A 24,577-nucleotide genomic window follows, 5' to 3' on the forward strand; every position below is an offset into this window, starting at 1 on the left:
ACACAAAAAAAAGGAAGCAGGGCAGTCGCAAAATGATTTGGCCTGATGGTTTTATGTGAATCGTTGTGTTGTTTCTCGGATGTGACGACAAATCATAGAGACCGAAACTGCATCGCGAAGACCAGTGCAGGGATGACCACGTGTGGCTTCAGAAGAAAGGACTATTATTTGGCTGTAGGGACACCGCCTTAGTACTGCACGTCAACTGGAATGTAAGGTCGCAGCACCGACTGGACGACTTGTATAGAGGCAACCTGTGTGCAAAAGGCTTCGGCAGAGTGGTCTTTACTGTCGGAGGCCTGCTGTATGTATACCTCTGACGCGTCTTCACACACGGGAACGTCTGGAGTGGAGTCATCAACATGCCCCCTGACGGTCGAACAGTGGAATAATGTTTTCACAGATGAGTTCTGATTTAGTCTGGAGAGTGATTCCCGATGGGCTCGCATCTGGGAAACGTGGAACCCGATGTCAGTACCCGAACATTGTGGAACGAGGCTGATATCAAGGAGGGTCCCTAATAGAGTGGTAGGGATTATGTTTACCACTCGAACCCCTCTTCATGAAACTGTACAGGTGAACCGGCAGGTTTTAACTGCTATCAGGTATCGTGGCGAATCTTGGGACCCATTTGCGGTTGTTGCGAGGTGCTGTGGCCCCAGACTTCGTATTGATGGACGATAATGCTCGACCTCATAGAGTATGGGTGGTTGACGACGTTTCCTTGGAAACGGAAGATATTGCACGCATGGCGTAGACGGCTCCCCCCCCCCCCCCCCCTCCGATTTGAATCCCTTACAAGGGGAGGCCGCCAATTGTGAAATTCAGATTCGATTCATACTGCGCATAATCAAAGCTCATGGCCAGAGGTGTAATGTGGCAAAGCACCAAGATGCACTTCTCAGCCGTTGTTGAGAAAATCGACATTTAACTGTCGCTGCGCTTCCGCTGCGCTGCTGCTGCGGTGAAATACTCTCTACGATTAATAATTTTCCTCAGCGTTGTGGCGCAGCGGTAAGCGCTCGGGTTAGTAAACCGAAGGTCGACGGATCGAATCCCGCGCTATGCAACTTTTTTTATTATTTGTTTTTTTTTTTTGTAATTCAAATGTATACACACACACACACACACACACACACACACATTATATATAATTCCCGGCAATCAGTTGCAACAATTATGCATATAATAAGTTGTTGAAAGAAGACGTAGAAACGATATTCCGAAGCGAATACGTATATTGTAAGTCAAACGTTCGAATTAGAGTAGAGACCCCACGAACACAAATTTGCTGTGGCAGCTATGAAATATAAACTCCGTTACTCGCTCGCTGCACTTGAAGGACAGATGTTGAATGGGCCGAAACGAGCCGCCGCATAACAGCGTAGTTGCCTGCTAACTTCGAAAGAAGGTAGATGCGGTCCCTAGCGCAACTTATAACATCGTCGAAAATCAGTGCGTAGGTGAGAGCTTTGGTACATCCTGTTAAACAAACGGAAAAATGGAGACGGCACAATTGGAGAGCGATCCGGGCCCTTCGCATGAAAGTAATGTGATCGAAGAAGATTCTATACACAGTGAAGTGGCGAAACAACTATTGAAAGATGCGTTGGTGTATTTTGAAAGCCTCCTTCGTAACAGTAATCGTATCGCAGCAGAACCGTCATCATCAATCAACGAAGAAGCCATGGTAATTGGGGAAGAAATGTTCCAGAATACGCTGCAAATGCTCGCCGAAAAAACCCTCGTTCATGATGAGGAACTGATAGACATTAATGAAATCGACGATAATAATGCCTACGAAGTCGTTGAAACGAGTCCCATTGCCAAAGAATCATCAGACGAATACGAGCTGGACGAGAAGAAAAAAAAAAGGTACGATTATATTTCTCTGAACTACAAAATTAGAGCTGTAAATCTGGCCAAAGAACATCCAGGCTGGAGTCTCAAAACTCTACAAAAAAAGGGGTGCTCTCGTTTGACAAATATGGGCTATTTATCCAGGTGGGAAGAGCAAATCAAACGTGGCGGTAGCAAATTTGATATATATTGTACCATCGATTCATGGGTGCATGATCGCTTCGTAGAAGCTCGACAAAACTTCCAGCAAGTTACTACCAGAAACCTGCAGCAGTGGGCCTTGGGCGCTGCAAGTGAGTTCCCAGATTTCAACTTCAAAGCTTCAAAAACATGGGTCACCGAATTTAAAAAGAAGCATGGTATTCGGCAACGGAAAATCACAAAATTTGTTTCCCGGAAAGAGACGGCTACCCAAGACGAAATTTTGGCCGCAGCGGACACATTTCGGATCCAGACGCGAACTAACTTCGACAAAGATTTCGTAATTAATACTGATCAAACAGGTACGTAAAGAGCTGTTCACAAATGTCATATGACATGATGATAGAATATGATAATCTGACATATGATTGACAACACAGATTTCGTATATTTCTTATATAAACGATATGTTTATATTTTGTTTGTCAGGGTGCCAGTACCAGTCCACGTTCAACAGAACTCTCGCCGAAAAAGGGTTAAAGGCTGTCCTGGTAACCCGACACTACATGAACTAGGTGACGCATTCGTATACGGCACAATATTCAATCACGATGTCTGGACGAGTCTTGCCTCTTGTTTTCGTATGCCTCCAAGAGTCCACAGGTACGTTTGGATCCAGAGTACAGAAGACAGTCGACGAGTACGCCAAGAAGTATACCAACGTTGTTATTACATCCTCCAAATCCGGTAAACTAACAACGGGTTTGTTCATGGACTTCTTGCATAATGCTTTGCAACCATACGTACAAAAGAAAGAGTTTCTCCTTCTGATCGATTCTTGGAGTGGGCAAACGAACTCGGCGTTATACGATGAGACGTTTCAGGACGATAAGAAGTTACCAACGTGCACTATAAAAGTCATTCCTCCAAAGTGCACTCCTCTCGTCCAACCGTGTGACGTTTATTTTTACCGGCAGGTAAAAAATTTGATCAAGCGCCTTCAAAATTGTGCTTTTTTAATCGAGCGAAACCGTGACATCAACTCCAGAGACGATTGTATAAAAATCCAATCCATCGTCCACCACCAATTGTCTTCTCCGATTTTTGCCGATATGATACGATACGCGTGGTATGCATCAAACCTGACTAACGATAGAACAATTTTTCAGAATTACAATCAGGTGTGTTTCCCAACAGGTAATTTAAAAAACAATTGTTCTTGTAAAAACGCATCGTTTATCAGATGTGCTCGATGTCGTGCTGCTTTCTCTTTTCCATGTTTCTATGATAACTATCACTCTGGTTTGTGCGATACTCCAGCTACTTCTGGTCACTAATTGTTCATGATGTGCGAGTGTATACCGAACTTTTCAATAAATTGTATCCACTTGAATATTATTTGTGATATGTGTTTCATTTCAAGTATTATTTTTCCACGACAAACGACTTTCAACAACTTATTATATGCATAATTGTTGCAACTGATTGCCGGGAATTATATATAATGTGTGTGTGTGTATACATTTGAATTACAAAAAAAAAAAACAAATAATAAAAAAAAGTTGCATAGCGCGGGATTCGATCAGGCGACCTTCGGATTACGAACCCGAGCGCTTACCGCTGCGCCACGACGCTGTAGAAAATTGTTAATCGTAGAGAGTATTTCACCATAGCGGCAGCGCAGCGACAGTTAAATGTCGATTTTCTCAACAACGGCTGAGAAGTGCATCTTGGTGCTTTGCCACATTACACCTCTGGCCATGAGCTTTTATTATGCGCAGTATGAATCGAATCTGAATTTCACAATTGGCAGCCTCCCCTTGTTAGAGCATGTCTGGGTTGCACTAGCGAGACGGCCGGCATCAGGTCAGCATCTACCAACCACTCTCCAAGACTGCGAGCAGCTCTGGGAAGAGAGGGCGTAATTGCCTCAACTTGAGACTGATAACATAATTTACAGCATGTCCCGTCGTTGTCAGGCCTGTAATGCTGCCAGAAGTGGTCACATCCCATGTTGTTATTGTTAAGGTCTTCAGTCCTGAGACTGGTTTGATGCAGCTCTCCATGCTACTCTATCCTGTACAAGCTTCTTCATCTCCCAGTACCTACTGAAACCTACATCGTTCTGAATCGGTTTAGTATATTCTTCTCTTGGTCTGCCTCTACGATTTTTACCCTCCACGCTGCCCTCCAATACTAAATTGGTGATCCCTTAATGCCTCAGAACATGTCCTACCAACCGATCCCTTCTTCTTGTCAAGTTGTGCCACAAACTCCTCTTCTCCCCAATCCTATTCAATACCTCCTCATTAGTTATGTAATCTACCCATACTAAGCACATTAACCAGTTGTCAGAATGTATGTCCAAATCCGTTAAATCGAAAAAAAACGAAGAAAATTTTTCTCTGCTGTTATGCATGTGGGAACTGTTTACGTTTTGTATTCTTTGCATTGTTTACTATCACCTGTCTACACTGTTTTGTGGCAAAACAAACGCAACCTTGCAAAATTTCCGTTTTTTGCTTTAATTTTGCTCACCACTGTGGTTTTTTCAACATGGGCGAACAAAACCTTTTGTCCTGCAGAGTAAGTCGTGTACAGATCACTATCTTCAGGTTCTGAACTTTCTGGAAAAAATATACACCACGCAGAGCTGTACCGTTTGATCTGCGTTCACGTTTGGATACTACTCCACGCGTCCTCTGATTTCGGCTTCATTCTGGCTACTCTTTGTGGGTATTGCAATTTTTGCTGCTGTTAGCCTATAATTGTAGATGGCCTTTGCGTCCTAATAAGCTCTCAACCACATGTTGACTAACTTTCTTGTCTGATCTATAGCCGAATCATACAATCATCTTGACATGATATTACACCTGTTCATCTAGCCACCATCCTCAGGTGAGGACGCTGTTTTCTAAATCACACCGGAAATGCTTCGTACTGTGAACGGCAGCGCTTTTATACGCCGCGAAAAACCAACAGCGAGTGCGTCACAAGTCATCGCAAAGTGAAGGTACAGCTCCCGTGCGGTGAAAGCTGGCAGAAGCGATGAATCGTTACTGAGTATTTGGGTCATTACATTCCGACCGCCGAGTCTTATATTTTGTCTCTTGTTCTGGTCCATACTACCACCGCTGAGGTCGTGTGGTAGCGTTCTCGCTTCCCGCACCCGGGTTCCCGGGTTCGATTCCCGGCGAGGTCAGGGATTTTCTCTGCCTCGTGATGACTGGGTGTTGTGTGATGTCCTTAGGTTAGTTAGGTTTAAGTAGTTCTAAGTTCTATGGTACTGATGACCATAGATGTTAAGTCCCATAGTGCTCAGAGCCATTTGAACCACCGCTGAAAGCTTTTCGGAGTTCTGGTTCACCCTGTACGTGTGTGTGTGTGTGTGTGTGTGTGTGTGTGTGTGTGTGTGTAAACGCCGCTAATACCTATCATTGCGAACTTTTACTTAATGTTTGTACATACGCTCTCCTAGTTCCTTCTCCAAGCATTGACTACGCTGGTAGTCGTCACTGCTGTAATCATTGGGTAACTTGTTCACTTTCTTCACACACTAGCTGACAAACCCGACATTGCTCGATTATTCTATTTGCCAATTTTCTATTACAAAAGTATAGTTTCTCTATGCTGGACGCAGCTGCTTTCCGTGTGTGCAACCCGATCTTGTAAACGCCTCTATGGCTCTTTAGAAGGCTATTGTTTTCGCCTACAACCTTTCGTAGTTAAAGGCATTGACAGGAGTCAGGGATTTCTTTAAGCTGACTCGACCGTAAGAGTGTCTTGATAGTAAACAATAATTGTACTAAGACTTAATACATGATGCGGCATTTTTTCACGCATTTCAGTGTTTATGACGTCATATCTCTTGAACTATGTGTCTCACATTAATATGTTTGTGTGGGTACATTCAGTTAAATATGGATACTGTCTGCAAAATGTGTTGCGAATAGAGTTAGTAGCAGAGAAGGAATACATTTAAACGTCATACAAAATGCGGCAGTTTGTCACGGTTCTCAGTATTTGTGGCGTCATATCCCCTGAACTATGGCTGGTACCACGACATAATTTTGTAGGTGCATTTATCAAATGGTTCAAATGGCTCTGAGCACTATGGGACTTAACATCTGAGGTCATCAGTTCCCTAGAACTTAGAACTATTTAAACGTAACTAATAACCTAAGGACATCACACACAGCCATGCCGGAAGCAGGATTCGAACCTGCGACCGTAGCAGTCACGCGGTTCCGGACTGAAGCGCCTAGAACCGCTCGGCCACCGCGGCCGGCTGCATTTATCATCATATGTGCATACTTCCTGCGAAATTTATTGCTAATAGAGTTGGTAGCACAGAAGTAATAAATTTAAACGCCACTTATGATGTGGCACTTTTTCAAATATCTGACTGTACATGAGGCTCTCCCCTGAACTACGATGAGTAAGATTGCTGCCTGACAGTACGAAATGTGTGTACCGCTTTCGGTTGACACCAGTCCAGTTTGTTAGAAGCAGATTCGGAACATACTATACATTTTTGTAATATGTATGGAGATATAATAAGCCCATTTTTTGTTTTATAAATCTACGGATATATTTTTGTTTATATTTTCTCATTTTTATATCAGATGATGGCTGCAGAAGCGAAACTAGCTGTCAATTTCAGTCAAATAGCATGTGACTTATTACTTAATCCGATACAAAATCCGCAGGTGTCTAATGCAGGTCCAAACGGCTACTTGTCACGAACTATATTTTCCCTTGGATCGGTAACAAATCTCCTCCCTCTTACCGCTCTTTCACCTCTTACCTCCTGTCGACATTCACACAATTCAGTATAGCTTCGTGTACCTCAAGATGGATCACCCTGGAGATGCGACTTACTCAACTCTCTCACGAGTTGTGCCACGGCTCCCCAACTGTCTTAAAAAACGCAAGCGCGCTCGAGTCGTAAAAACTCGCATTGTCAGCAGGGAAATGCTCAACGAATGACTACCTTCCAAAGAACATGATGCCCAGGATATAAAGCAGGTCCGCCCACGGCGTGCTAGGCTTCCCGCGTGCAGCGTATGTGGCCAAGGACGGGCCAAGGCCCAACCTGTCACTCGGCTTTACGCGCTCTTTCTCGGAAGTACCCGGAAGAGTGTGGCATTGCGAAAAATGGTTCAAATCGCTCTGAGCACGATGGGACTTAACATCTGAGGTCATCAGTCCCCTAGAACTAATTAAACCTAACTAACCTAAGGACATCACACACATCCATGCCGGCGGCAGGATTCGAACCTGCGACCGTAGCGGTCGCGCGGTTTTAGACTGAAGCGCCTATAACCACTCGGCCACACCGGCCGGCTGGCACTGCGTTTAGCACTGTTGTGCGGCATTCTGCGGTCGGCACTACCCTATGATCATAGTATGAAGGCTTTCACGACCGGATGACATACCATCTGGTAAACCTTCCGGGATGTGACGTCGTGGTCCATGAAACTCTCCAGCTCCCGGAAGGTTTACCAGAGGAGCTGAAGAGTTTCATGGACCACGACCTTACATCCCGGAAGGTTTACCAGAAGATACTACCCTCTGAGTTCGGCACAATCGTTATGTCAGCGCTGCTTACTCCTCGGTGTTTGTCGAGGTATGAAGGACGTTCACGGGTCCAGTGGCTGTTACCACAAAAAGAGGGAGTCTACGACCTATCGTCGCAATCACTCAGAATGAACGGGAATGACAGAAGAGAGGTATGAGAATACTCAATTCGCACAAGCGACGGGTACTTCTTACTTGCCACGAAACGACGTTATACTACCGTGCAAAAAGAATTTAAACTTTTACACGACTGGCCATTAAAATTGCTACACCAAGAAGAAATGCAGATCACAAACGGGTATTCATTCGACAAATATATTATACTAGAACTGACATTATTATATTTTCAAGCAATTTGGGTGCATAGATCCTGAGACATCAGTACCCAGAACAACCACCTCTGGCCGAAATAACGGCCTTGATACGCCTGAGCATTGAGTCAAACAGAGCTTGGATGGCGTGTACAGGTACAGCTGCCCATGCAGCTTCAACACGATACCACAGTTCATCAAGAGTAGTGACTGGCGTATTGTGACGAGCCAGTTGCTCGGCCACCATTGACCAGACGTTTTCAGTTGGTGAGAGATCTGGAGAATGTGCTAGGCAGGGCAGCAATCGAACATTTTCTACATCCAGAAATGCCCGTACAGGACCTGCAACATGCGGTTATGCATTATCCTGCTGAAATGTAGGGTTTCACAGGATTCGAATGAAGGGTAGAGCAACGGGTCGTAACACATCTGAAATGTAACGTCCACTGTTAAAAGTGCCGTCAATGCGAACAAGAGGTGACCGAGACGTGTAACCAATGGCACCCCATGCCATCACGCCGGGTGATACGCCAGTATGGCGATGACGAACACATGCTTCCAATGTGCGTTCACCTCGATGTCGCCAAACACGGATGCGACCATCATGATGCTGTAAACGGAACCTGGATTCATCCGAAAAAATGACGTTTTGCCATTCGTACACCCAGGTGCGTCGTTGAGTACACCATCGCAGGCGCTCCTGTCTGTGATGCAGCGTAAAGGGTAACAGCAGCCATCGTCTCCGAGCTGATAGTCCATGCTGCTGCAAACGTCGTCGAACTGTTCGTGCAGATGGTTGTTGTCTTGCAAACGTCCCCATCTGTTGACTCATGGATCGAGACGTGGCTGCACGATCCGTTACAGCCATGCGGATAAGATGCCTGTCATATCAACTGCTAGTGACACGATGCCGTTGGGATCCAGCACGGCGTTCCGTATTACCCTCCTGAACCCACCGATTCCATATTCTGCTAACAGTCATTGGATCTCGACCTATGCGAGCATCAATGTCGCGATACGATAAACGGCAATCGCGATAGGCTACAATCCGACCTTTATCAAAGTCGGAAACGTGATGGTACGCATTTCTCCTCCTTACACGAGGCATCACAACAACGTTTCACCAGGCAACGCCGGTCAACTGCTGTTTGTGTATGAGAAATCTTTTGGAAACTTTCCTAATGTAGGTGTCACCACCGGCGCCAACCTTGTGTGAATGCTCTGAAAAGCTAATCATTTGCATATCACAGCATCTTCTTCCTGTCGGTTAAATTTCTCGTCTGTAGCACGTCTTCTTCGTGGTGTAGCAATTTTAATAGCCAGTAGTGTAGATGACAATGAAAGAGCGAAAAATTACATCGCTCGACAGATGGGTCTCATTCTTCTGTACATCAAGAAACATGCAGCATGTGAAGAAACTGGTGCTACGAATAGGAAAAGTTCTGAAGTCGCGCCCATTATTCCCCATTGTCAGTTGCAACAGTTCTCAATGGAAGTAAACGAGGAGTGTGATAGTAGTAGTGCTGTGTTCTGCCTTAAGGCAGGTCTTGTCATGGGTTAAGCCTCTTCCACTTTTGTCTGTCCATAGCCAGTCTTTTGATTTCTGAATATTTGTCTCCTTTGATATTTTACAGCATTCGATATCTTCTCTTTCGTCTTCCCCTTTTTTCCCTCCCTCATTCCTTCATCTGCAACTTTATTTTCTTCTTCTATCCCAAAGTCTTCTTCACTTGGTCGGCTGTCTGCAGCATATAGCCATTCTACACTCCTGGAAATTGAAATAAGAACACCGTGAATTCATTGTCCCAGGAAGGGGAAACTTTATTGACACATTCCTGGGGTACATCACATGATCACACAGACAGAACCACAGGCACATAGACACAGGCACCAGAGCATGCACAATGTCGGCACTAGTACAGTGTATATCCACCTTTCGCAGCAATGCAGGCTGCTATTCTCCCATGGAGACGATCGTAGAGATGCTGGATGTAGTCCTGTGGAACGGCTTGCCATGCCATTTCCACCTGGCGCCTCAGTTGGACCAGCGTTCGTGCTGGACGTGCAGACCGCGTGAGACGACGCTTCATCCAGTCCCAAACATGCTCAATGGGGGACAGATCCGGAGATCTTGCTGGCCAGGGTAGTTGACTTACACCTTCTAGAGCACGTTGGGTGGCACGGGATACATGCGGACGTGCATTGTCCTGTTGGAACAGCAAGTTCCCTTGCCGGTCTAGGAATGGTAGAACGATGGGTTCGATGACGGTTTGGATGTACCGTGCACTATTCAGTGTCCCCTCGACGATCACCAGTGGTGTACGGCCAGTGTAGGAGATCGCTCCCCACACCATGATGCCGGGTGTTGGCCCTGTGTGCCTCGGTCGTATGCAGTCCTGATTGTGGCGCTCACCTGCACGGCGCCAAACACGCATACGACCATCATTGGCACCAAGGCAGAAGCGACTCTCATCGCTGAAGACGACACGTCTCCATTCGTCCCTCCATTCACGCCTGTCGCGACACCACTGGAGGCGGGCTGCACGATGTTGGGGCGTGAGCGGAAGACGGCCTAACGGTGTGCGGGACCGTAGCCCAGCTTCATGGAGACGGTTGCGAATGGTCCTCGCCGATACCCCAGGAGCAACAGTGTCCCTAATTTGCTGGGAAGTGGCGGTGCGGTCCCCTACGGCACTGCGTAGGATCCTACGGTCTTGGCGTGCATCCGTGCGTCGCTGCGGTCCGGTCCCAGGTCGACGGGCACGTGCACCTTCCGCCGACCACTGGCGACAACATCGATGTACTGTGGAGACCTCACGCCCCACGTGTTGAGCAATTCGGCGGTACGTCCACCCGGCCTCCCGCATGCCCACTATACGCCCTCGCTCAAAGTCCGTCAACTGCACATACGGTTCACGTCCACGCTGTCGCGGCATGCTACCAGTGTTAAAGACTGCGATGGAGCTCCGTATGCCACGGCAAACTGGCTGACACTGACGGCGGCGGTGCACAAATGCTGCGCAGCTAGCGCCATTCGACGGCCAACACCGCGGTTCCTGGTGTGTCCGCTGTGCCGTGCGTGTGATCATTGCTTGTACAGCCCTCTCGCAGTGTCCGGAGCAAGTATGGTGGGTCTGACACACCGGTGTCAATGTGTTCTTTTTTCCATTTCCAGGAGTGTATATATTCTTCACATCTTCTCATTTTTTTCTGGAGACTTCATATATTACTGCAAAGTATGTTAGTTGAGTCAAGGGAAATGACTGGAAAGATTTTTCGATTTAAATCTCGCTATTGTTGAATTTATGAAGGAAAAATGAGTGCAGGAACGAAAATTAGTACATCCCGATTGGATTGCAGACTTCGCATTCTAAGTGGACTTGATCGCACACTGCCCACAGCAAGTCATTGCAAGGTTACTTCTTTCTGATTTGATGGGGATTTATTTAAAAATAAAATCTGACAAAGGCAATCCAGTTCCCTGTGCTGACTGGCGTTAAAGCAAGCTGGAGGTTTGAAAAATTCAGTGTGGCAAGAATTACAACGATAATTTTATAAAGATTTTCAGGAGACTTTCATTCTTACATTGTCTTCGAACTGTTTTCGAGACCCTTTGCCTTTTCAGTTGGAAGTACCCCTGTGATGCAAGTGATTGACCTGCAAGATAATTCCAGTTTTAATTACAAATATTTTTACGTTAAGACTGTCCAGGACGTCTACATTACTTTTCTCAGGTAGATTTTCCAAGTCTTCATAATGAGGACACAAATGTGCTACAATCTTTCGATCGACATATTTCTGTGCAAGGCATTTTTTCGATTATGAAACTAAATAAGTCACGATTACGTGGAAACCTGAGTGTGAAACTTAGTGAAATTGTCTGCATCTGGTCGTATGCCGACAATGCGTACCAGATAAAAACTATATTATGTCTTCAGCGCGCCAATAATAATTAATCAGTACTGATGACATGGTCCTTCTAGCCACAGGGGAAAAAGAATTACAGGATTTGGTGGACACCATTGCAACTAACGGAGAAAATATGGAATGAAAATTAACACAAATAAAACAAAATTATTGGCAATAGGAGGAAATAAGGAAATAAAAATTGTGCTGAATGGAGAAACACTAGAACAGGTGCAAAATTTTAAGTATCTTGAAAGCAGGATAGACACCGACTGGAAGTGCACCACAGAAATTAAAACAAGGATAGCAATGGCAAAAGAGCCGTTTTATAAGAAAAGGAGAATCTTCTGCAGCGGTGTGGACAGAGAACTCAGAAAGAGACTCATAAAATGTCTTGTATGGAGTGTTCTTTTATATGGCGCTGAAACATGGACTATGAGGAAAAAAGACAGAAAGGCTGGAGGCTTTTGAGATCTGGACATGGCGGAAGATGGAAAGAATAAGTTGGATGGACAGAGTAAGAAATGAAGAGGTACTGAGAAGAGTGGGAGAGAAAAGACAGTTACTAGATGTAATAAAGAGAAGAAAAAGAAATTGGATTGGGCATATATTAAGAAAGAATGACGGACTGATAAAAACAGTTTTAGAAGGTTATGTAGAAGGGAAAAGGATGCGAGGAAGGAAGAGATTCCAGATACTGGATGACATGATGGACAGTACAACATACAGCAGCCTTAAGAAGGAAGCAATGGATCGCAGAAAATGGAGAGGCAAAGGACCTGCTAATATAGCAGATAACTGATGATGATGATTGAGGACTTATTTTGTTTGTGATTTATGTTGTTGAGAAATGTAAAATTACGTATTTAGTACGACTGTATTTCCATTGAAATGCGGCGCGTTCGCTGTTTTCCCCTCTTCCCCTTCCTTGCGCTCAGACAGCGCAACGTGGATGTGGGAAAATGTGAAAAGAGGCTGAGCGCTTTGGCACTCGAGCCCGGGCATGGCCTGCGAGCCGAGATCTTCGCCACCTCTGACATGAAGTAACGTTACTAAATGGCCTAGGGAACACGAGTAAGGTAACTTCAAGGAGCAAGCTACGCACCTCGTCTCACGCTAAAACCACAGCGCAACAAGAGTGGCACATTTTCAGAAGAGAGTACATATTCTGGGTTCCCCACAGATAGAGTTCTGCTGCGTTATCATTAAAAGGTTCATCACAGTGTGTCAATGAAATGACACGGCAACTGGAAACGTAATTGTGGAGTTCAATAAGTAATTAAACACATTTTTTCGGCGAATTTAGACTGAAAAAATGCGGAATTTATCGTGGGACATCGTGAAAAATTCACGATTCAGCCGCTATAGTTTCATGAAGTTCCGATAGGTGGCGGCGATGTATGTGACCTTCAAAAAGGCGTCTGTAACGGAGGTACGTTCCAATCAGAGAGCTCTCATGGAATTTCTTTTGACAGAGAACCAGAGAATTGCAGATATTCATAGGCGCTTGCAGATGTCTACGGAGACTTGGCAGTGAACGAAAGCACGGTGAGTCGTTGGACAAAGCGTCTGTCATCAACGCAACAAGCTCGTGCAAATGTGTCCGATCTCCCGCGTGACGGCCAGCCGCACGTAACTGTTACTTCTGCAGTGTTGGAACATGCAGACACTCTCATTCGAGGTGATCGATGGTTCACAATCAACCACCTCGCTACTCATCTATACGTCTCTCAAAAATGGGTCAAATGGCTATAACCTCTATGAGACTTAACATCTGAGGTCATCAGTCCCCTAGACTTAGAACTACTTAAACCTAACTAACCTAAGGACATGGCACGCATCCATACCCGAGGCAGGGCTCGAACCTGCGACCGTAGCACCAGCGCGGTTTCGGACTGAAGCGCCTAGAACCGTTCGGCCACAGAGGCCCACTGGACGTCTCTGTTGGTAGTGCTGACACACTGGTTCAACAGTGTGGGTACCAAAACGTGTGTGCCTGCTGGTTTGCCCAGCGCCTAACAGAACAACATAAAGAGCAGTCAAGTATCATGTGTGCGGAATTGCTTGCGCGCTGGTCGTAACAATTTATGTCGAAAATCGTTACAGGCGATGATATATGCCTGAGTTCATCATTTAGAATGGGAAACAAAAGGGCAGTCCATGGAGTGGCGCAACACTACCTCTCTTCCGCAGAAAATGTTCAAAGCTGCGCCCTCAGCCGCTAGAGTCATGGCGACGAATTTCCGGGACGCTGAACGGGTTACACTGTTTGGTATCCTAACTCATTGTGCGATGATCAACTTTGAAGCGTACTGTGCTATTCCCAGGAAATTGAAGAAACGACTTCATCGTGTTCGTCACCACAAAGATGCAAACAAATTTCTCCTTCTCCATGACAACGCAATGTCGCACAGAAGTCTGCACACCTGCGATGAGCTTACAAAACTTCATTGCACTGTTCTTCTTCATCCACTCTACAGTCCGGCTCTCGCACCTTCTGACTTCCATCTGTTTGGTCCAATGAAGGATGCATTCTGCAGAAAGTTGTACATGGATGATCGGGAGGTTATTGATGCAGCAAGACGTTGGCTCTGACGTCGACCACTAGAATGGTACCATGGGGACATACAGCCCCCCCCCCCCCAAAGTACGAGGGACGTTTGAAAAGTCCATTCAAAGTCCGAGAGATGGCACCACCGACGCGTATCGAGGTCATGTTTAGTTAGTAGCATCTTTGGAAATAACGCACACCAAGTTTCAGCCATATTGGTCAATTTCTTTGTGTTTGAGGTTCGTGTGAATCAAGGAAGTCGAGTGATTATCAAAAACTGGACGAAAACGTTTCAAAATTTTCGGAGTGGCCATACGGGCAGAAGTGATGCTGAACGTTCTGGACGCCCTGTGGAGGTTACGACTCCAGAAGTCATTGATAAAATCCCTGATATGGTGATGGATGACAGAAGATTTAAAAATGCGTGAGATTGCTAGTGCTGTGGGCATCTCGAATGAACGGGTACATAATATTGTGCATAAACATTTGGACATGAGAACGCTATCCGCAAGATGGGTTCCGCGATTGCTAACGCTTGACCAAAAACGGAATCGTGTGAAGTGTTGCAATGATGGTTTGCAGCTGTTCAGGAAGAGTCTGCAAGACTTTAAGCATCGTTTCGTCACTGTGGAGGGAAACATTGGTGTTGTGGCGTAGCAAGACAGCCACGCCACTCGGAGGTAGCCGAAAGGCACGCGTTTAAATACACGCAGACCGGCTTGTGGTCTGGAACAGGACAATGTCTATAGAATTGCAATAAAGTACGAAAATCTTGTAATACTTAACTTTAATCCATAATCAGTGTACATCGCTCTTGTACAGATATAATCCCCATTTTTATATACACTGGTAATGGCGCCTTGCTAGGTCGTAGCCAATGACTTAGCTGAAGGCTATGCTAACTATCGTCTCGGCAAATGAGAGCGTATTGGTCAGAGTAGTATCGCTAGCAAAGTCGGCTGTACAACTGGGCCGAGTGCTAGTACGTCTCTCTAGACCTGCCGTGTGGTGGCGCTCGGTCTGCTATCACTGACAGTGGCGACACGCGGGTCCGACGTATACTACCGGACCGCGGCCGATTTAAAAGCTACCACCTAGCAAGTGTGGTGTCTGGCGGTGACACCACAATTGGTACGTTACTATACTCCCGAGACCAAACAACAATCTAAACAATGGGTTACCAAGGGGGAATCTGCACCAAAAAAGGCGAAGACCATTCCTTCGGCCGGAAAGGTTATGGCGACTGTCTTTTGGGATTTGCAAGGGATAATCCTCATCGACTGTCTGGAAAAGCGTAAAACTATCACAGCTGCATATTATTCATCGTTATTGGACCATTTGAAAAACGAGCTACAAGGAAAACGCCGGTGATTGGACCGCAAAAAAAGTCCTTTTCCATCACAACAATGCACCAGCACACACCTCAGCAGTTGTGGTCGCAAAATTAATGGAAATAGGATTCCAACTCGTTTCACATCCACCCTGTTCTTCAGACTTGGCTCCCTCGGACTACTATTTGTTCCCCAATTTGAAGAAATGGCTGGTGGGATAAAGATTTTATTCAAACGAGGAGGTGATTGCAGCAACTAATTGCTATTTTGCGGACTTGGACAATTACTATTATTCGGAAGGGATCAATAAATTAGAACAGCGTTGGACGAAGTGTTTAAGTCTAAAAGGAGACTATGTCGAAAAATATAAAACGTTTACAGCAAACACGTAAGTAGTTTTTATTTTGGCACAGACATTTCAAATTCCCCTCGTAAAGGTGCGTAAGCCGGTCTCACTGAACGGAGATTATTTTGAAAAATGGGGCTTTATAGCGAAAAGAGTGGGGAATAATATGCTGTACAGGAATACTGAATTAAACTAACCTGCTTTCAGAAAAAAATGTGTTAATTAATTATTGAACGTCTCTCGTACTTCAAAGCTGAAGTATGCTGGTTAGGACGATTCTTGAGGGCCAAACGTCTATATTGCACACGGACTCGCCCTGAAAGTTTGGAGGAGTATGGTGTATGGACCACACGTGATGTCGCGACCCGCCATATTGGAATGGCGCCAACTGTTTGACCAAGGTCTCACAGACGTGGATGATGCTCATGGGGAAGGAGGCCATCGACCAGAGATGACAGTGTCCAGGCCATCAAGGAACTGATTCGCAGCAATCGCACTGACAAAGTGAGTCTGGAACAGATCTGTGACCACGGAGCGGATTCCTATCGTCGAGGATCTGAATGACTGGGCCATTGTTTACGGAGACTAGGAGACTATGTTGAAAAATAAGTTTCATGTAGCTGTGTCAGATTGAGGTGTAGTGGAGCAAACAATAAGAGTTGCTTACTTCGCCGTAATAACGTGTAACTTAACTTTCTTGAAGTCCCCTTGTAGCTAACCGTCCACCTCCCCAGCTCTTTTACGGCTTCGGCCATCAGCGGCCGCGGCACGTGCCTGGCGATTGGACACGCCGCCTCGTGTACGGGCCGCACCTCTGCGGGCACAACGGCGGCCGCGTTAAGCAGGTGAACGCCTGGCGCACCTCCGCTCACCTGCCGGCCGCTCGTCACGGCTTTCCCGACCAACAACGCAAAGAACGGACTCCTCAGCCGGCCCGGTGACGCGCCTCTTTCCACCGCTGGCGTACCAGAGGAAGTGGTCGGCGGCCAGCGCATACAGACAGGTGTAGGCGTTCTTCATTGCGTCCACGCGAAAGTGCGCGCGCTCCCGTCGCTAACGTGTCAACTGCAGAGCGAGTTGTAATTCCAAAACCGTTCATCAGATGACGCCAATGCTCATTACAGGAAAATGTGGTTCCGAAGCCACAAAAACCGGGCTATGGAGCAATGGAGGGAAGTCACTTGGTCGGATGAGTCTTGTTCCCCATTGTTTGCGACTACTACTGAAATATGGCGGGAATTCAGAGACCTATTGCGCAGCCATATCGCGGTATTCTACAGGACCAAAGATCATTCTGCAAGGTCGAATTACTGTCAAGGATTATGTGTCTATTTTGGCTGATCAACTCCATCCCATAGTATGATGTTTGTTGCCGAGTGGTAATGCTGCGCCCCAAGACGATAACGCCCCTGTTCACAAAGCCCTCATCGTCCAGTAGTGGTTTTGTGAGCACGAGGACGAATTGTTGCATCTCCCTGCCACCATACTCACCAGATCTCAATATTATCGAGCCTTTGTTGTCTACTTGGAGAGAAGGGCGAGTGATCGCTATCCACCTCAATCATCGTTACCGGAACATACCATTATTTTGTAGGAAAAATTGTTTAAGATTCACTTGTTATTGTCCATTCCCAGACGACTCCAGTCTCTTTTGAACGCCATCGATTTTCCTTGACCTTATTAGACAAAAATGTGTAGCGTTTATGGTAATTCTGTATTTCTGACCGGCCGCTGTACCTTCTCAAACGTGTGTTTTCTAGTACTATCTAGTTAGCCTAAATTTAGGTAACTTTCAGAAGCTACTCACTTTAATCTTGGTTCTCCCTATGTGGTGTTGTCAACGCCTCGAAACTTTTACTTCTTAGGTTTTACCTCCTTTAAGTATGTTAAACACCACATAACAGTTCAGACAGCAAAGAGTTGCAATCAGAATTCTATATTCTCCACCATGTCAAAATTCTTCATTGATAATTTCCATTTTTCAGTTTCAGGTTCGGTTTTGTACAGCGTGAGAAGGAAAAGTTACTAGAATACGTAGAGCAGTGGTGACAACAGAGACAAACTTCTAATATAACTGTTTTCGACAGTATTCATTAAATCGCCGCTGAACGGCACGGAACTTCTATATGCGATTCAAAAATAGTAAACGAAATTCTTCTGTCTGAAACCTGTCTCCGTATCTCTAATTAATTCAGCAGCCTTTTGGATACGCGTCCCAGAAACACCTCTTCAGACTACAGCATATCCTTGCTACAGTCATAAAATTAATTTTCATCTCCTCCATAAAATTCGATATATTCAAATCCACAGCAACTGTTTCTTTACTTTTCAATTTTCAATAAACATTTATTGACTTATAAGCCTCGTACATCAAAAACAAAAGCTTGTTCTGATAAACTGGACGCTACCTCAAACCCAAACCATTGACATACAATTGCGAATCATTTTAAAAATCCCACAGAACAGAAACTAACAATGTTCGGCACATTACAGTTTGCGACTAGACGTTCGGCAGTATCGCCAGAGTTCAGAGGCGTCACTCTTTTTCCCCACGATCAGCCATTACATGTAAAGACAAAAATACAATTTCTCTAATCACTTAGCCGGCCGAAGTGGCCGTGCGGTTAAAGGCGCTGCAGTCTGGAACCGCAAGACCGCTACGGTCGCAGGTTCGAATCCTGCCTCGGGCATGGATGTTTGTGATGTCCTTAGGTTAGTTAGGTTTAACTAGTTCTAAGTTCTAGGGGACTAATGACCTCAGCAGTTGAGTCCCATAGTGCTCAGAGCCATTTAAACCATTTGAACCTCTAATCACTTAACAGATAACTTAACATATAATATAACCTGTACAGCGCTCATACGTAACATTGGGTCTTAGATTACAGGTAAAAAGCGTAATCGACAATTTGTTGACATTGCATCATGTAGGTCTTACATACTAATTCTCAAAAAGTATCGTAGCACTTAAAGATGAACTGTTGTAATCGTAACAAAGCGGCAGTCAGCGTTTTATCTACTATCGTCAAAGAAGACACAGGCGTTAAGGGCAAGCGCTCTGAGTACTTACTTGAGAGGTGAGGCAAGTTCTGCAGGCACGTAGCTACCTCTAAAGCCGTCGGCACACGGACCGTGCAGTCGAAGGTTAACGTTGAGCGTGCCAAGTTCAACGTGCTGCTGAACGCTCAGGAACGATGCGACTTGTGCATACGGTACGTGGGCCCTCAACGTGGTATACGCGATCGCAACGCACTCCAGCGGCAGCTGAGGGATGTTCGTAAATCACACTGTTTACTCAACGGACGCGCGTAAAATTTCCACGTTAGCTGTATTAAAACGCACATTTCCTCCATCGTCCACGAAAAGGAAAGTACCATGTCCAATCAGTAAGGACACAGGCTTATAAAAGTTCTGTTACAACAGTGCGTTACAAATTTGGAATACTTCTCCGCATAAGATAAACATTATTTCATCATTCCCACATTTTAGAAAAACCCCAAGGTCAGTCTTACTTGATCACTGTTCCTACCCTGTAGCAGAATCTTTGCAACATGTGAATTACGAAGCGTTAAAGAAAAAGGAGCAAAATATCTTTATACAAGTAGCGCAAGCTGTCCTGTAGATTAAGGCAATCGAACAAAGTCACCCCTCAAAAAAATGTGAACTTATATTTAAATAACATCAGATATATTATATACTTATATTAAACTAATAATAAAGTATCAGAACCTACTAAAAACGCGAATGTTAGGAAAAAATGTTGGAAGTGTCAAAACGCGAACCACTGCCCCAACAAACAACTCAATACTGAACAGAGAGACTACTCATTACGCTAAATCAACATCACACAGCTTGCATCTAATCATATTATATTACCGCTTGCTGAAAAACTTTAATCGTAGATATGTTACTTCTTGCGATTTAATTATAACAAATTATACCAAGAACAATACGTTTTGGGTGGATCTTCAGTGTGTCGCTGTCCTCAAATAGCCTACTCTCATAATACGCAAGTTATAATAATTCTTTTGCCACGAATATGATATTTCTCATTATTTTCTTGGAACGAATCACACAGTTAACAACGGGTTTTCTAGTGATTCTCAATTTGCTGGTGCTCAGAAGCAGCATATATATACATATAGGCTTGAAATGAATGCAAATACCATGCCTCACAACTCTGTACTGAAGGGAAACATCGTGCTTGTGACGTAGGTGGCGTTGTGCCATCTCATTGGTCAACGCTCAGACGCACGCTCAGAGTATCTGACATGCCAGATATTGTTCTGCACGTTCGGAAACACTCCCGAGCGTGCTATTCCACGCTATGACGTCAGAAACTCGGTACGCTCAACGCTCAACGTTCGGATGCACGGTCCGTGTGCCGACGGCTTAACGCCAGTGAATGGCGTTACATCAGCTACTGGAACGCTTCGACAGCGATGCAGCTGCCCTCGGCGTGGTACATAGTGAGAAAATATCACAGCAATATAGCAATTTCCCTGGAGTTCTTGGAAGGATAAGCCACAGCCACGTCGTCTTTCTGTCGAAAACTCCGATGCGGAGGCATCCGTAGAGAGTCCTGTCACAACGCCTTCTTATAAATATCAGAAGACGCCTCTGTTGAGTGATCAGCAGTCACTGCTTGCACAAATCTTTGCGTGCAAATATCTCGGGGACTTAATAAAGTTCGCTGATAATCCTTGCCACTCCTCCAACTCGGCTCTTACAAGGGAACCTCCCCATCGCACCCCCCTCAGATTTGGTTATAAATTGACACAGTGGATAGGTCTTGAAAAACTGAACACAGATCAATCGAGAAAACAGGAAGAAGTTGTGTGGAACTATGAAAAAATAAGCAAAATATACAAACTAAGTAGTCCATGTGCAAGATAGGCAACATAAAGGACAATAATTGCTGTTGAGCGCCGTGGTCTCGTGGTTAGAGTCCACAACTGCGGAGCGAAAGGTCCTTGGTTCGAGTCCTCCCTCGAGTGAAAATTTTACTTTCTTTATTTTCGCAAAGTTACGATCTGTCCGTTCGTCCACTGACGTCTCTGTTCACTGTAGTAAGTTTAGTGTCTGTGTTTTGCGACCGCACCGCAAAACCGTGCGATTAGTAGACGAAAGGACGTACCTCTCCAATAGGAACCGAGAACATTTGATCGCAAGGTCATAGGTCAACCGATTCCTCCACAAGAAAACACGTCTGATATATTCTTTAGGACACTGGTGACGGCATGTGCGTCACATGACAGGAATGTGTTGTCGACCCACCTAACTTGCACACTTGGCGAATGGGTAAAAAGATTCTTCTACCTTGCCCGATTTAGGTTTTCTTGTGGATGTGATAATCACTCCAAAAAAAGTGATGAAAACATAAGAGTTTGTCACATAAACTGCATCAAATGAATGCAACAGTTTCAGAGTCGCACAGTTTTCCCTGTGCTCTGTCAAAACATGTTTTTTACGTTTTCAAATGTTTCCGTGCATAGACCGTCAAATTCTGTATATGTCCAAGCAAATCTGAACATGTCCTGGAATTTTGGAGAGCGAAGTTGATTATGTGTGAGTGCCTGAACTTTGATAATTATCTGAAAATAAAAAATTAAATGTTGCCTATCTTGCCCATGGACTACTCAGTTTGTATATGTTGCTTATTTTTTTCATAGTTCCACACAACTTCTTCCTGTTTCCTCGATTGATCTGTGTTCAGTTTTTCAAGGCCTATCCCTGTGCCAACTTATAACTAAATCTGAGGGGGGTGCGAGGGGGAGGTTCCCTTGTTAGTAGCGCGCTTGAAAAATATGGAAATGTTGTGCACTGTCATGCCGGTCTCCTCCTCGGGTAAACGCACGGCCTCATTCGTGCATTGGAGAGATATGCTCGCAGGTAGACTGCGTCGCAAACTAAAGGAAGTATCAACGCGCCAACGATTTAGAAGCTTCGAGACGTTGAACCCAGACTGTAAGTGGTGCTTCCCTGTTGCATCAGCCAGAGATCTCACCATCTACACTTCTCCAGTCGAGATGTGCCGCAAAGTTCACTGCTTTAGATCGGGCATCTCCAAATTACTAGACCATGAGGGCCACATATCAAGTTTAGAATCTCATTGGAGGTCGGAAAACACATTTTCTCATAAATTAAAGAAGAAAATAATAACGAAATTTATTGTTGTTTTACACAAATACGATATTCAGTGAAAGCCTCAGGTACAATGTATGACTCCTTAGCACATTTATTCAGACACATGAAATTTGTCTTTTGTATCCAGAACTGTTGTTCTATCTTAGTGTTTTCTATCAGTAAAATGATCGTCAACCAAGTTAATTCTGTATTTATATTTTTAAAATTTTTGCAAGTAAAATGTTTGTTTACACCTATAGGTAGTGGTAAATACAGTTAAAAGTCTCCTACAAAGTCTTTGATCTTGGGCTAGTTTTCTTCTGGAAAAAACTGGTAAAATTAAACAAGGCTTTCTTCTTTAAACTGATGTAATTCGCTTGCAGATCAATGATTTCCATTTGCAATGCTCCTGAACATCTTCCATCTCCAAAAAAACCGATTCTGTAAAACTTAGATTTCCTTGCAATGAGCATTAAATCTGTGATCCTGGAAGAAGAACTCTTTCTTCAGAGCACCAAAAAAATCTATTACAAACAAGAGTGTAAAACTTGAACCATATGTACCTCCGAACAACTGGCAACTGGCCAAGTGTGAGAAAATTTCCTGTCTGATGTTGCTCTAAAAAGGTATCACTTTCTGTGTAAAGGCCACAAATAATATTATACTCCCCTTGAAGTTTTTTATTCACTTCATTCAAATGGAGAGCAACAGAGGGTAAGAAAGCTACTTTCCATAGCCGTTCTTTGTCCTACGCGTCTTCAAGAGGACTATTTTTCTTATTCAAAAATTTTCCAACCTCTGTTCTCAAAGAAAATAAGCTTGACAAAAATTCACCACAGGTTAACTACGATACTGCCGTGTGGTAAGAGAGATCACTGGGAAAAGATTTTACTTCTTCTAGTGAGTGTTTGAGACCACGATGTCGAATGAAACTGGCTGCAAAAATTACAGGCTTCATCACACAGTACATATCAAGCGTTTTTTCACAGTGCTTTCAGATAGATAATTCAGTGTATTTCGAGAGTTTGGTAACACCATTGGAACTCTAGGTTTAGTCTTCCAAGGAAATCTGAATATTTCTCCATCTGTTGTAACACATTTCAGCCGACAAAGAGGAAGGCTATTATTTTTGGCTGAAGTTAACTGTACCCCTTCAAATACAGTGGCAGCTATTGTACCATGCATGGAAATCACATGTGCTAATTCGATAGTAACTTCGAACTCTGTGTTAACACAGGGTGTTTCTTAATGTTTTTACGATTTGAAATCTGAATATCGCGTGCTGAAAACAAGATACAGCGATGGTGGCGCCATCTATTAGTAGTATTTGTTGTCGAATTTCGTCCCATATACAGGTGAGTAACCATAACTTACTGGTCGAAACAAAATTGTGCGTTCGGGACGGAGTGCTATTTTCGCTACGGCGAATCTGTCATGTGCGTGGGGCGTACTTTTCGTAACCACTTCAAGATTCAGCCGCCACATTGAACTTGGTGAGAAACTTCCATGCAACTACCAGTGCATCGAATCGAAAGTCAACCGGCGCTCGGAAATCCGTCCGAACTCCTTGCTAGACATTATGGGGTTACATGAAGGTGAGAGTGTACTCCGACCGACCGAGAAGCCTGCAACAGTTAAAAGATCGAATGTACGATGAAATTTCCAGAATTCCACCAGCAGTTAAGAAAGACGTGCTTAAAAACTTGGTGAAACGTCCCGAGTATTGGGTACCCGAGAATGGTCGTCATTTGTCCGATGCAGTATTTCATAAGTAAACTTCAATCAATGTTTTACCTTCTGAAAAATGTTCTACTTTGTTTCGTGATTAGTTTGTGTGTTATTCAAATTTGAAATCGTCGAAACATTGTGAAACACACTGTACCTCTGGAAAGCAACAGGACTCTAGCAGTATCATAGCTGTCTGTAGATTTGTTCAGGGCTACTTGGATGCCCTTTATTGTAACTGATTTGATAAATTTCATAAATTACAAACGATATCCATGCTCCACGACGTTTGATGAAAATGTGACTACCTTATATTGTTCAGTTTTATCAGGAAACAGTTCTTCAACTGTAATTAAAATGCACCTCTTTATGTAATCACCATCAGTGACTTGCTTTGTTTGGCGATTTCATTATCAACTCGTGAAATTACGTTTGTAAAGGCTTCATTTTCCTAAACTCGCTCCCTAAAAGTATTTTTTTAGTACAATGTCTATGTTTCAGTATTTCGACTTCGTGTTCACGTGCCTTGTTCTTGAAGCTTCTTTTCGTAGTGAGATTAAACGAGTCACTCAAGCGAGGGTCGAATTAAATCCTTTCGCAGGCCGGATGTGGCCCAGAGGTCATAGTTTGAAGATCCCCGCTTGAAGTCATACGCTCTCATTTTTGGAATAATTGTACCTGTCAGTAGTTCGTAAAATCTATT

The sequence above is a fragment of the Schistocerca nitens genome, chromosome 9 (assembly GCF_023898315.1).
Source record: "Schistocerca nitens isolate TAMUIC-IGC-003100 chromosome 9, iqSchNite1.1, whole genome shotgun sequence".
In the NCBI taxonomy this organism is placed as follows: Eukaryota; Metazoa; Arthropoda; class Insecta; order Orthoptera; family Acrididae; genus Schistocerca; species Schistocerca nitens.